This window comes from Pseudorca crassidens, chromosome 3 (genome assembly GCF_039906515.1).
Source record: "Pseudorca crassidens isolate mPseCra1 chromosome 3, mPseCra1.hap1, whole genome shotgun sequence".
Classification (NCBI taxonomy): Eukaryota; Metazoa; Chordata; class Mammalia; order Artiodactyla; family Delphinidae; genus Pseudorca; species Pseudorca crassidens.
The window spans coordinates 114193402-114208343 of NC_090298.1; the positions used below are offsets into that span (position 1 = coordinate 114193402).

A 14942-nucleotide genomic window follows, 5' to 3' on the forward strand; every position below is an offset into this window, starting at 1 on the left:
CCAAATTCTAAAGCTGCAGGAGTCAGGCTGTGAAGCCAAGCAAGCCACATTACAATGCAGAGCCAGGTTCTGAATGTCTCATGGTGCTGACAAGATGTAGATTAAGGCTAGAACCTATCAGTGCGGAGAGACCCCAGTGGAAGGCACGGGGGTAGTGACGAATGAGCAGAGGGTCTCGCTCAAACTCCCATCCAGCCTTCACTAAGAGCAGCGTCTCACTCAACTGAGGCGACCAGCCCCCATCTGAGCTGCAAAGGGATGAATCCCCTCCAGAAGACAATACTAGGCAGAGCCTCTCCTCATTTTTATAGGTCATGTCTGCTTGCAGGAAAGCCCATCTTTCCTGAGCCTGGGGCTTGGTCCTTGATGGAGAACACGAGCCAAACCTCCCAGCCCTCAGGAGGAAAGGACTCTCTTGCCCTCCATCTGAGGGGAGGTGGTGAGCAGACCCAGACTGGGTCTGTGCAACCTCAGTGCACATGTATAGCTGCTTCCTTCCTTCCAGCCAGGAGCCAGAGGTAAACTCTGTAAAGCATGGAGTGTGTGGCCATTGTTTATACGCAGGTTGCTAATGACCTCAAGACAATACCTGGCGTTCAACAACCAGGACACGACTGTATCTTAAAACACCAGGCAGGCAATGGCACTGAGGTCTGTCGGGAGAGGCAGCAGAGTATATAAGAGCTCTGGGGTCTCACTGCCTGCTGTGAATCCCAGCTTGACCACTGGCTGGCTGGGTGACTCAAGCCAGCCACTTCACCCCTCAGCGCCTCCGTTTCGTCATCCGTAAACTCAGGGTATCATGTGACTATAAATGAGATGAGGTGTGTTAGAGGGCTTAGCAAAGCACATGGTATATAGTAATTACTCAGCATGTGCCAGCTATGAGTTTTATTACCTCTACGATTGTTTTTATTTTTAAATAGACAACTTATCAGTAAGTTTGGAGCAAATAGAACAGCATTCAGAAAACCAGTAAGACAAAGATACCTAAACACAACTGGCTTTGGCCACACAGGAAACGGGTGAACACAGATACCTGTGCTATCCAACAGAGTTACCATGAGCCATATGTGGCTATTTGCATTTAAATTAACTAAAATGAAATAGAAGTCAACATTTCGTTCCTCAGTTGCACCCACCCCGTTCCAAGTACTCAGCAGTCACTCGCGGCTAGCGAATGACTCCATCTGGGAGAGCGCAGGTACAGATTACTTCCATCACGGCCGAACGTTGTATGGCGAGCGCTGGATGAAAGTTAGCTATCCCTTTGGGATTTCCAACTTTCGGAGGTCCATCATGATATCCTGACACGCAAGCCTGTGCCTCCAGTCCTTCCCTCCAAACTGTACAGATTAGCCGAGGAAGGAGATCACAAGCTCGCTCAAGCTGGGAACCCGCATCTCATGCTGAGCCATAGGAGGAGGAGGAACTGTGGCTGATGGCAGCGCCACACGGCTCTGCCAGGTACCAGGACTGGCCCCCGGGCTCAGGCCCCCACTAACGTGCTTATCGGCCCCAACTCAGACCCTCTGGGGACTAGAAGGCCCTCTTTTCTGAGTTTTCAGACAGTGCACAGCTCTAAACGGGAGAGGAGGTGGTCTGTTTTTCTGAGGAGAATGGGATATGGGCTGTATAGTCAATCTCACATTTGAAAAATGGAAAATTAATAGTATCTATTTCTTCCTGATTGCCATGCACACCATCTATTCTAAATGTTCTTTGAGCAGAGAAAATTGCCAAGTCAACTTGCAAAGGAAATGAATCCCCATCTCACACTGCAGGATAAATTAGTCAGTCATGTTTAACTAAACCCTGACAGATGTGCAGTTAATCTATATCTTTAGAAGACGGCTGAATTTCCCGCCGACTTCCCAAAGTACACAGGCTTTGGATGGCTGATGGAACCAGGGACTGGAGTCTTGAAGGAGCACATCTGTCGCTCAGGGAGAAGTCCTCAAGCAGGACACCACTGGCCTGGGTAGAGAGGGATCAGAAAGCTGAATCGGAGATAGGAGGCGCTCAATTACTGGGCCCTGTTCACTCACAGTGTCCTCAACCGAATGGTCCTTACAAGGAGAAAGTCAGGCACAGTTTGCCTGGAGCCAGATAAAAAAAATAATCAAAGACGACAGCACACAGAGAGCTATTTGCTCAGATTTGGTATTCTAGCCATAACAGGCTGGCAATGGGAGAAAAGCGCTTGCCTTTTAAGATGCCTATCATAGCCCCTGATAAAGGTCGGAAAGGAGGACTAACGCTTTGAGAAAGAGGGGACCCAAAGGGTACCGCTCACACACTCGGTTCCTTCCTGGGGAAAAAGTAATTTCTGTGTGGAGGAAACCATAAGACCACATCCACCTGCCGTCTCACACTCTGCCTGGAGGTGGGCAACTCCTGTGATTTCTAGAGGGGTGTCTGATGGTCTCTCCACTCCTCCTGGTGAGAGAAACAAGGTCCTCAGCAACCAGCATCAGATCGTCAGAGGGAAAGATGCTTCTGTCTTGGGAAGGGATCTGGCTCAGTCACAGACGCCGGGGCTGGATCCCTGTCCCCTACTTTACCTTCCCAAGTGGTGGGCGCAGTCAGTGCCCTGCCCTCCTACTCTCCATTCTCTTCCCTCTCGCCCCAGCCCTGGCTTCAGCTCAGTTTTAATTGCTATCATCCTCCCAGTCGTCTCTGCCCAGCATCCTCTTCCTCAGTCTTTCCATATCTGCCTTCCTGTTCCTACAGGTTAGTCTCCATCTTCCTTCCATGATCTCAGTCTGCTGAGCATGGCTGGTGTGTTGGTGGCATCTTGGAGATCCACTGACCCCAATTGCCACCTCCTCCCGTAGTCAGAGAATGACCCTCAGAGCCTCAGGGCAAACACCTGGGCCTGATGTCCTGGACTCCCACGCAAAGTTGCCTGCTTCTTGCTAGCCCACTGCCAGCCCATGGTGCCACCATGACCTCCCACCACCAAGACAATGGTACCAGGCTCCTAATCGGTCTCCCCGACTTGCTCCCACGTTCCCTTCGCCGAACAGTAGCCAAAGTGATCTTTCTAAAATGCAGATTTGATCAAGTCGCTTCCCCACTTAGCTACTCCAGAGGCTCCCAACTGTTCACCCAAACTCCTCAATGTGAGATCCATCTCTAGTCTCTCCTCCTCGGCCTCCAGGCTCTGCCCTTACTGTCCTTTCCACGCACCTGTTCCCCCTGGAGCACATCTCTTCTCTTTGTCTTGCTAATGCCTACTCTCCATCAGATCTCTGCTTTAAAGGTATTTTCTCTCTGATTGTCTAACCCGTGAACCAGGTGAGTTTTCCCTTTTATAATGCTTTCGAAGTCTTGCTCCTCAGATGGCACTCAGCACACCTGTAACTTCTGGCTCAGCGTCCATCTCCCCCTCTAGATCATAGCAACACAAAACATGCCCCGAGGCTGGCTCAGGCCTTGGGGCCCAGCACCTTATGCCCTCAGCTCCTGGCATAAAGAATGGGAGCTCCCTGGTGGCCCAGTGGTTAAGAATCCGCCTGCCACTGAAGGGGACACGGGTTCGAGCCCTGGTCCCAGAAGATCCCATATGCCACGAAGCAACAGCCTGTGCACCACTACTGCTGAGCCTGAGCTCTAGAGCCTGTGAGCCGCAACTACTGAGCCCATGTGCCACAACTACTAATGCCCGCACACCGCCACAAAGCCACCACAATGAGAAGCCCACGCACCGCAACGAGGAGTAGCCACTGCTCGCCGAAACTAGAGAAAGCCTGTGTGCAGCAACAAAGGCCCAACACAGGCAAAAATAAACAAGTAAATAAATAAAAAAGAATGCTCTCAACACATACTTATTAACTGGGTATAACAGTGCTCTTGCTGCCTTTTGTAAACTTCAATCCGTCCATCTGCACAATGGCGTAATAAAGCTTAGCTCATAGCATCACTGCATGGAGTAAGATGAGACACTATCAATAAAACACAGCTCAGGGCTTCCCTGGTGGTGCAGTGGTTGAGAGTCCACCTGCCGATGCAGGGGACACGGGTTCGTGCCCCAATCCGAGAAGATCCCACATGCCGCGGAGCGGCTGGGCCCGTGAGCCATGGCCGCTGAGCCTGTGCGTCCGGAGCCTGTGCTCCGCAACGGGAGAGGCCACAACAGTGAGAGGCCCGCGTACCGCAAAAACAAAACAAACAAAAAAAACATAGCTCACAGTTACTAGCATACAGCAGGGCCTTGATAAATTTATGTTCCCCTTCCCATTTCCCAATTGTCTGCATAATATGTTAGAATTTTATTCTTACGCTTTTTCTAAAAAAAAAAAGCCTGAGGAGACGCCTGGGATATAAAGAATGACATCTCTCCTCTTCTTATTTTGTAGGTGGGTCAGTACAAGTCTAAGAGATTCAGGTTATAATTTATATCTGCCTTCCTCCAGGTGGAAAAGCTCCATGATGGGAGGGCTTGGTCTGATTTCCCCACACCTGATATTCCCAGCACTTACCATAAGGATGGATACATAGTTGTTGATCAAAATATATGTATTGAAAGAAAACATGAACACAGTGGTTATAAAATCCCCAAGTCAAACAGCTATCAAGTGGCAGAGACAGGATTTGGATCTCGGCTATTATCTTGCTGGGCTGCCCCTGGGTCCTGGACCAGCTTTTTGGATTCATTGGGCTTGTGGGTAGCCAGTACTAACTGAGGCAATTAATATACTTGGTCCATGATGTTCTGGGTTGAAGAACAGCGAAACATCAGGCCCTCACAGGTAAAGGAAGCTCTGCCAGCAGAGGAAGCTAGCTGAGTATCAGAGGATGGAGGGAGCATGTAGGCTCCCACCTTCATTAGCTCTGGTGTGAGAACAGTGGATCTTTGGAAGGACTGCGTCCAGCCTGCTGCCTTCCTGTTCCGCTCCCAGAAGCATGTATCACCTGTGCAGCCACTGGGGCTTTAGTAGAGAAAAGTACAGGGCCACTGCATTACTCCAAATGTGCAGGAAGACAGTTCCCTCCCCAGGGAAAGCACAGCACTCAGGCAGAGAAGGGCCCAGGTAAGGTGGTGCTCTCCCAGTGGGCTTTCCCTGTCTGTTTGGAAAATATGAACAGAATGCAATAAGCAAGTGTAAATAAGGCACATGCAGCCTCTGTGGAAGGTATACAGCCCTGGAAAGAAAATGTAGAAATCACTTTTTCTACCCGGGCACTCTCTCCTCTCTCCACAAGGCCTGAAGCTTTAAGGGGTATTAGGCACGATGGGCTCTGAATGCAGACAGTGTTGAAGCAAAGCCCGGAGTGCGTCATGAGTGGCCCAGCTGACGGGAGGGAGAAGGATGCACTGTGGCCAACATCATAGGGTAGAAAGCAGTGACAAGGTCACTGCAGCCCTGGTGGGGTCATGAGAGAGGAGGGGGGCACTCTGATCTATGAGTATTTGCCTATGGAGAAGTTAGCCCAGGTAAGCAGTGCTGGGGGGAGAGAGCGGATTGCTCCTTCACCGAACGAGCGTCAGTAGCCTGGCTCTGCCTGCCCCCATCACCCCTTCTTCCCTGCCTCCTCTGTCTTCCTTCAGACAAAGCCAAGGGTTAGTGAGGAAGTTTCAAAATAGGTAAAGTCTTTGGAAGGGGCGAGATAGGAGCTGGGAAACCTGTGCTTCTTTGAAAAGTGCTCCCAAGGGCGATGACTGGTGTTCCAAGCTGATCTCGGCTTATTGCTGACTTTGGGGGCTGAATGACATGCTGCAAAGCCCTCTTAGAGGATTAGAAAGGGGGAAGGTAAGGAGACAATCCGAGGTATAAAAATATGTCAGAGATGAGGTAAAAAATAGAAGCGGGGCCAGACCGTAGACATTCTGCATTTAGAGCTACAGTGTTAATATCTAACAGAGAGAGCAAGTGTGAGTGTGTCTGTGCGTTACAAATCCTAACGGAAGCCACATTTGAACACCCAATTGGGGATGTTTGAAAATGGCAAATCCGACACGCAAGCATTATAGGATATCTGTAAGCCTCTGCTAGGGAACCAATTACCGGTACACTCTGGAAACTCATGAAATCTTGCAACTAAAGAGCCAAACGAGAAAACCACCCGCCCGTCACATGGACCCTCCCTCCCCAACCGTAGCCTCACCAGTGCTTAGCTCAGGACTCGGGCAGAAGCTAATATGAAAACAATAAGAATGTAACGTAAACTTTAGTGCCTCTGAAGGCAATTAAAGAGTTGGGCCAGACTGGAGTTTGCTCTGGAACAGGCCGGGAGGCCTCTCAGAAATGACGACCTGGTGCTGGTCCTTTCAAACTAATCTCCTTCAGCCCTTCTAGGTGCTGTTGTGCATAATTAGTTAATCAGAGCAGCAGTGGATCCATGCACTGAGAGTGTTTGCAGTTAGCATCTTCTGTAAAAGGTCCAGCTGAGCCTCCTTCAGGGCCGAAATAGGTGCTGGGCAGAGCCTGGACTGGATCGACTCAAGGATGTCTTCCTGAACTGCCTTGCCTAGGGTCCAGCCTCTTCTTTCTGCCCTGGCATCCTCATGCTGCTGGGAGGCTTCGGCTGCCTCTTCCCAAGAGGGACTGGGTCCCTCGTGCCGCTGAATATCTAGCACACAGCAAGTGCCCCAGTGCTGGTGGGGGGAGTGTGCAGGAATGCTCAGCAGAGGGTGCTACACTCCACGGGAGCTTGAAAGACAGGGAGGACGAGCAAGGCTACAGCTCCCTTGGGAACGTGGGCGCTAATCAGCTGGAACTCAGAGAGGTGAGAGTTGGTTGATTCTTCTTAGCATGGTTTTTAAGAGCAATAACCAGTCATACTGCTTTAAAAGAATCCCAGGGAGGCAGGAGAGAGTATCTAGGCTCTGGAGAAACACAGAGCTGAGCTCTGAAGCCAGCTCTGCCATCCTAGCTGAGACTGGACAGGTGACTTTTCCAATCATCAGTTTCCGCATCTGCAGAATGGAGGTGATGACAGAACAAGCCCGCAGCATTATGGGAGGACTGGACTAGAACAGACTTAAGTGTTCAGCACTCGGTAACCACTGGCTCTGAGATTATTTGTGTTTGTGGATCCACCAAGTGGAAAAGTCTGGGAATCCAGAGCATGCGTGTGGTATTTTCACATGAAACAACCCCTGAAGCCAGCTAGTAGGATACGATACTCCCCTGCTGTTTCTCAGAGGTGAGGCAACATTGCCAAGGTCCTACAGATGGTCAACAGTAAAACAGACATTCAAACCCAGTCCTCCTGATTTGACATTCACTTGATCTGCTCACACACCATGACGCCTGGTGCCTGCACCTCTACTCCAGCCCCATAAGCAAGGGAGACCCTCTTCCACAAGTTAAAGACCAAGCACTTGACCACAGGGGTCAGAACCCCACTCCCTGCCCTGAATACAAACAGGGGTTTGGCACTGCATTAAGAGTTCAAGCTTCTACATACAGATGGCCAATAGGCACATGAAAAGATGCTCAACGTCGCTAATTATTGGAGAAATGAAAATCAAAACTACAACGAGGTACCACCTCACGCCGTTCAGAATGACCATCATTAAAAAGTCTACAAATAACAAATGCTGGAGAGGGTGTGGAGAAAAAGGAACCCTCTTACACTGTTGGTGGGAATGTAAATTGGTGCAGCCACTATGGAGAACAGTATGGATGTTCCTTAAAAAACTAAAAACAGAATTACCACATGATTCAGCAATTCCACTCCTGGGCATATACCCAGGCAAAACTATAATTCGAAAAGATACACGCATCCCTATGTTCTTAGCAGCACTATTTACAATAGCAGAGACATGGAAACAACCTAAATGTCCATCAGCAGGTGAATGGATAAAGAAAATGTATGTACACACACATATACATACACACACACACACACAATGCAACCTTACTCGGCCATCAGAAAGGATGAAATAATGCCATCTGCAGCAACATGGATGAACCTAGAGATTATCAATACTAAGTGAAGTCAGAAAGAAAGACAAATACCATATGGTATCACTTATGTGTGGAATCTAAAATACAACACAAATCAACATATCTACCAAATGAAAAGAGACTCAGCAGATATAGAGAAAAGACTTGTGGTTGCCAACGGGGAGAGGGGGGGTATGGGAGGGAAGGACTGGGAGTTTGGGATTAGCAGAGGCAAACTGTTATATATAGGATGGATAAACAATAAGGTCCTATTGTAGAGTACAGGGACCTATAGTCAATATGCTGTGATATTTTCCCTAATGGAAAAGAATATGAAAAAGAATATATATGTATAACTGAGTTACTTTGCTGTACAGAAGAAATTAACACAACACTGTAAACCAACTATACTTCAATAATTTTTTTTTAAATTAAAAGAAATAAAAAAGAGTTCAAGCTTCTGGGTCTGACAGCCCTGGGTTTGAACACCAGCTCCCAGTGTACAAGTGGTTGTTTTTCACATAAGTCACTGCTCTTCTCCAAGAGTCAGGTTTTTCATCTGTAAAATGGTGACATTAACAGTCTCAAACTCATGGGGTTGTGGTAGGGATTTACTGTGAAGCTGAAGCTCTCAAAAACCAGCAGGCAGCCACCACCATCTTCTCCTCTGAGGAACGTCAAGGGCTGGTAGCACTTACCCTTGGGAGGCTGAGAGATACGCTCCCAGCCATAGCAGTTCTAGTGGCAGAAAACACAATCAGGACTTCCTGACGGGATTTTTAAGGCACATACAAGGTGAATCCCCACTTCTAATTGGAGGTCATCTAGCAGAGATTTGAGCCAGGTTGTGCCTGCTCAAATTAAATTGCATTATTATATGTAATTCCCGTTTTTACTTTTCAGCGCCTAAAACATCAATATATATGCGTGTTCTCTTACCCTTAGAGAGTGCATCGTTTTGTGTAAAGACAGGCATGAGCAAAGGAATTAGGGCCCCATTATTCAGGAGCTCACTAATAAAGTCCTTTTTAAAAAGCAACCTTAGAAAGAGCTTAAGATACTGGCATTAAACTGGGAGGAAAATGAGTTAAACTAATTAATGGTACAAGCTACAAGAAAGGACAGATTATAGAAGATGGCAGAAGAGTAAGATGCGGAGATCACCTTCCTCCCCACAGATACACCAGAAATACATCTACACATGGAACAACTCCTACAGAACACCTACTGAAAGCTGGCAAAACCTCAGACCTCCCCAAAGGCAAGAAACTCCCCACGTACCTGGGTAGGGCAAAAGAAAAAAGAATAAACAGAGACAAAAGAATAGGGACAGGACCTGCACCAGTGGGAGGGAGCTGTGAAGGAGGAAAGGTTTCCACACACAAAGCCCCTTCACGGGTGGAGACTGCGGGTGGCGGAGAGGGGGAAGCTTCAAAGCCGTGGAGGAGAGCGCAGCAACAGGGGTGCGGAGGGCAGAGCGGAGAGATTCCCGCACAGAGGATCGGTGCTGACCAGCACTCACCAGCCCGAGAGGCTTGTCTGCTCACCCGCCGGGGCGGGCGGGGCTGGGAGCTGAGGCTCAGGCTTTGGTCTGAGTGCAGGGAGAGGACTGGCGGCGTGAACACAGCCTGAACGGGCTAGTACGCCACGGCTAGTCGGGAGGGAGTCCAGGGAAAAGTCTGGACCTGCCAAAGAGGCAAGAGACTTTTTCTTCCCTCTTTGTTTCCTGGTGCCCGAGGAGAGGGGATTAAGAGTGCTGCTAAAGGAGCTCCAGAAACGGGCGCGATCCGCGGCTATCAGAGCGGACCTAGAGACGGGCATGAGACGCTAAGGATGCTGCTGCCGCCACCAAGAAGCCTGTGTGTGAGCACAGGTCACTATCCACACCTCCCCTCCCGGGAGCCTGTGCAGCCCACCACTGCCAGGGTCCCGGGATCCAGGGACAACTTCCCCAAGAGAAGGCACAGCGCGCCTCAGGCTGGTGCAACACCATGCCAGCCTCTGCTGTCGCAGGCTCGCCCAACACTCTGTACCCCTCCCTCCCCACGGCCTGAGTGAGCCAGAGCCCCCAAATCAGCGGCTCCTTTAACCCCGTCCTGTCTGAGCAAAGAACAGACGCCCTCCAGCGACCTACACGCAGAGGCAGGGCCAAATCCAAAGCTGAGACGCAGGAGCTGTGCGAACAAAGAAAGGGAAATCTCTCCCAGCAGCCTCAGGAGCAGCGGATTAAATCTCCAAAATCAACTTGATGTACCCTGCATTGGTGGAATACATGAATAGACAACAAATCATCCCAAATTGAGGAGGCGAACTTTGAGAGCAAGATTTATTATTTTTATCCCCTTTTCCTCCTTTTGCAAGTGTATATGTGTATGCTTCTGTGGGAGATTTTGTCTGTATAGCTTTGCTTTCACCATTTGTCCTAGAGTTCTATCCGTCCGTTTTTTTTTTTACTTAAAAATTTTTTTTCTTAATAATTATTTTTTATTTTAATAACTTTATTTTATTTTACCCTCTTTCTTTCTTTCTACTTTTTCTCCCTTTTATTCTGAGCCGTGTGGATGAAAGGCTCTTGATGCTCCAGCCAGGAGTCAGTGCTGTGCCTCTGAGGTGGAAGAGCCAACTTTAGGACACTGGTCCACAAGAGACCTCCCAGCTTCACATAATATCAAAAGGCAAAAATCTCCCAGAGAGCTCCATCTCAACACCAGCCCCCAGCTTCACTCAACGACCAGCAAGCTACAGTGCTGGACACCCTATTTCAAACAACTAGCAAGACCGGAACACAACCCCACCCATTAGCAGAGAGGCTGCCTAAAATCATAATAAGTCCACAGACACCCCAAAACACACCACCAGACGTGAACCTGCTCCAGCAGAAAGACAAGATCCAACCTCATCCACCAGAACACAGGCAGTAGTCTCCTCCACCAGGAAGCATACACAACCCACTGAACCAACTTTAGCCACTGGGGACAGACACCAAAAACAACGGGAAGTATGAACCTGCAGCCTGCAAAAAGGAGACCCCAAACACAGTAAGATAAGCAAAGTGAGAAGACAGAAAAACACACAGCAGTTGAAGGAGCAAGGTTAAAACCCACCAGACCTAACAAATGAAGAGGAAATAGGCAGTCTACCTGAAAAAGAATTCAGAATAATGATAGTAAAGAGGATCCAAAATCGTGGAAACAGAAGAGAGAAAATGCAAGAAACGTTTAACAAGGACCTAGAAGAACTAAAGATGAAGCAAGCAATGATGAACAACACAATAAATGAAATTAAAAATACTCTAGATGGGATCAATAGCAGAATAACTGAGGGAGAAGAACGGATAAGGGACCTGGAAGATAAAATAGTGGAAATAACTGCTGCAGAGTAGAATAAAGAAAAAAGAATGAAAAGAATTGAGAACAGTCTCAGAGATCTCTGGGACAAAATTAAATGCACCAACATTCGAATTATAGGGGTCTCAGAAGAAGAAGAGAAAAAGAAGAGGACTGAGAAAATATTTGAAGAGATTATAGTTGAAAACTTCCCTAATATGGGAAAGGAAATAGTTAATCAAGTCCAGGAAGCACAGAGAGTCCCATACAGGATAAATCCAAGGAGAAACATGCCAAGACACATATTAATCAAACTATCAAAAATTAAATATGAAGAAAACATATTAAAAGCAGCAAGGGAAAAATAACAAATAACACACAAGGGAATCCCCATAAGGTTAACTGCTGATCTTTCAGCAGAAACTCTGCAAGCCAGAAGGGAGTGGCAGGACATATTTAAAGTGATGAAGGAGGAAAACCTACAACCAAGATTACTCTACCCAGCAAGGATCTCATTCAGATCTGATGGAGAAATTAAAACCTTTACAGACAAGCAAAAGCTGAGAGAGTTCAGCACCACCAAACCAGCTTTACAACAAATGCTAGAGGAACTTCTCTAGGCAAGAAACACAAGAGAAGGAAAAGACCTACAATAACGAACCCAAAACAATTAAGGAATTGGGAATAGGAACATACATATCGATAATTACCTTAAATGTAAATGGATTAAATGCTCCCACCAAAAGACACATACTGGCTGAATGGATGCTAAAACAAGACCCATATATATGCTGTCTACAAGAGACCCACTTCAGACCTAGAGACACATACAGACTGAAAGTAAGGATATGGAAAAAGATATTCCATGCAAGTAGAAACCAAAAGAAAGCTGGAGTAGCAATTCTCATATCAGACAAAATTGACTTTAAAATAAAGACTATTACAAGAGACAAAGAAGGACACTACATAATGATCAAGGGATCGATCCAAGAAGAAGATATAACAATTGTAAATATTTATGCACCCAACATAGGAGCACCTCAATACATAAGGCAAATACTAACAGCCATAAAAGGGGAAATCGACAGTAACACATTCATAGTAGGGGACCTTAACACCCCACTTTCACCAATGGACAGATCATCCAAAATGAAAATAAATAAGGAAACACAAGCTTTAAATGATACATTAAACAAGATGGACTTAATTGATATTTATAGGAAATTCCATCCAAAAACAACAGAATACACATTTTTCTCAAGTGCTCATGGAACATTCTCCAGGATAGATCATATCTTGGGTCACAAATCAAGCCTTGATAAATTTAAGAAAATTGAAATTGTATCAAGTATCTTTTCTGACCACAACGCTATGAAAGTAGATATCAATTACAGGAAAAGATCTGTAAAAAATACAAACACATGGAGGCTAAACAATACACTATTTAATAACGAAGTGATCACTGAAGAAATCAAAGAGGAAATCAAAAAATACCTAGAAACAAATGACAATGGAGACACGATGACCCAAAACCTATGGGATGCAGCAAAAGCAGTTCTAAGAGGGAAGTTTATAGTAATACAATCCTACCTTAAGAAACAGGAAACATCTCAAATAAACAACCTAACCTTGCACCTAAAGCAATTAGAGAAAGAAGAACAAAAATACCCCAAAGGTAGCAGAAGGAAAGAAATCATGAATATCAGATCAGAAATAAATGAAAAAGAAACGAAGGAAATGATAGCAAAGATCAATAAAACTAAAAGCTGGTTCTCTGAGAAGATAAACAAAATTGATAAACCATTAGCCAGACTCATCAAGAAAAAAAGGGAGAAGACAAATCAATAGAATTAGAAATGAAAAAGGAGAAGTAACAACTGACACTGCCGAAATACAAAAGATCATGAGAGATTACTACAAGCAACTCTACGCCAATAAAATGGACAACCCAGAAGAAATGGACACATTCTTAGAAATGCACAACCTGCCAAGACTGAATCAGGAAGATATAGAAAATATGAACAGACCAATCACAAGCACTGAAATTGAAACTGTGATTACAAATCTTCCAACAAACAAAAGCCCAGGACCAGATGGCTTCACAGGCGAATTCTATCAAACATTTAGTGAAGAGCTAACACCTATCCTTCTCAAACTCTTCCAAAATATAACAGAGGGAGGAACACTCTGAAACTCATTCTATGAGGCCACCATCACCCAGATACCAAAACCAGACAAGGCCAATATCCCTGATGAACATAGATGCAAAAATCCTCAACAAAATAGTAGCAAACACAATCCAACAACACATTAAAAGGATCATACACCATGATCAAGTGGGGTTTATTCCAGGAATGCAAGGATTCTTCAATATACGCAAATCAATCAACATGTTACACCATATTAACAAACTGAAATAGAAAAACCATATGATCATCTCAATAGATGCAGAGAAAGCTTTTGACAAAATTCAACATCCATTTATGATAAAAACCCTGCAGAAAGTAGGCATAGAGGGAACTTTCCTCAACATAATAAAGGCCATATATGACAAACCCACAGCAAACGTCATTCTCAATGGTGAAAAACTGAAAGCATTTCCTCTAAGACCAGGAACAAGACAAGGATGTCCACTCTTGCCACTCTTATTAAACATAGTTTTGGAAGTTTTAGCCACAGCAATCAGAGAAGAAAAGGAAATAAAAGGAATCCAAATAGGAAAAGAAGTAAAGCTGTCACTGTTTGCAGATGACATGATACTATACATAGAGAATCCTAAAGATGCTACCAGAAAACTACTAGAGCTAATCAATGAATTTGGTAAAGTAGCAGGATACAAAATTAATGCACAGAAATCTCTGGCATTCCTATACACTAATGATGAAAAATCTGAAAGTGAAATCAAGAAAACACTCCCATTTACCACTGCAACAAAAAGAATAAAATACCTAGGAATAAACCTACCTAAGGAGACAAAAGACCTGTATGCAGAAAATTATAAGACACTGATGAAAGAAATTAAAGATGATACAAATAGATGGAGAGATATACCATGTTCTTGGATTGGAAGAATCAACACTGTGAAAATGACTCGACTACCCAAAGCAATCTACAGATTCAATGCAATCCTTATCAAACTACCACTGGCATTTTTCACAGAACTAGAACAAAAAATTTCACAATTTGTATGGAAACACAAAAGACCCCAAATAGCCAAAGCAATCTTGAGAACGAAAAACAGAGCTGGAGGAATCAGGCTCCCTGACTTCAGGTTATACTACAAAGCTACAGTAATCAAGACAGTATGGTACTAGCACAGAAACAGAAATATAGATCAATGGAACAGAATAGAAAGCCTAGAGATAAACCCCTGCACATATGGTCACCTTATCTTTGATAAAGGAGGCAGGAATGTACAGTGGAGAAAGGACAGCCTCTTCAATAATTGGTGCTGGGAAAACTGGACAGGTACATGTAAAAGTATGAGATTAGAACAATCCCTAACACCATACACAAAAATAAGCTCAAAATGGATTAAAGACCTAAATGTAAGGCCAGACACTATCAAACTCTTAGAGGAAAACATAGGCAGAATACTCTATGACATAAATCACAGCAAGATCCTTTTTGACCCACCTCCTACAGAAATGGAAATAAAAACAAAAATAAACAAATGGGACCTAATGAAACTTCAAGGCTTTTGCACAGCAAAGGAAAC

General features: G+C 45.5%; 1 protein-coding gene across 4 annotated transcripts in view; it reads right to left on the bottom strand.

The window, feature by feature from the left end:
- Positions 1-14942, bottom strand: part of SPOCK1 (SPARC (osteonectin), cwcv and kazal like domains proteoglycan 1) — a 557294-nt gene that overhangs the window by 22584 nt on the left and 519768 nt on the right. The window lies entirely within an intron of this gene.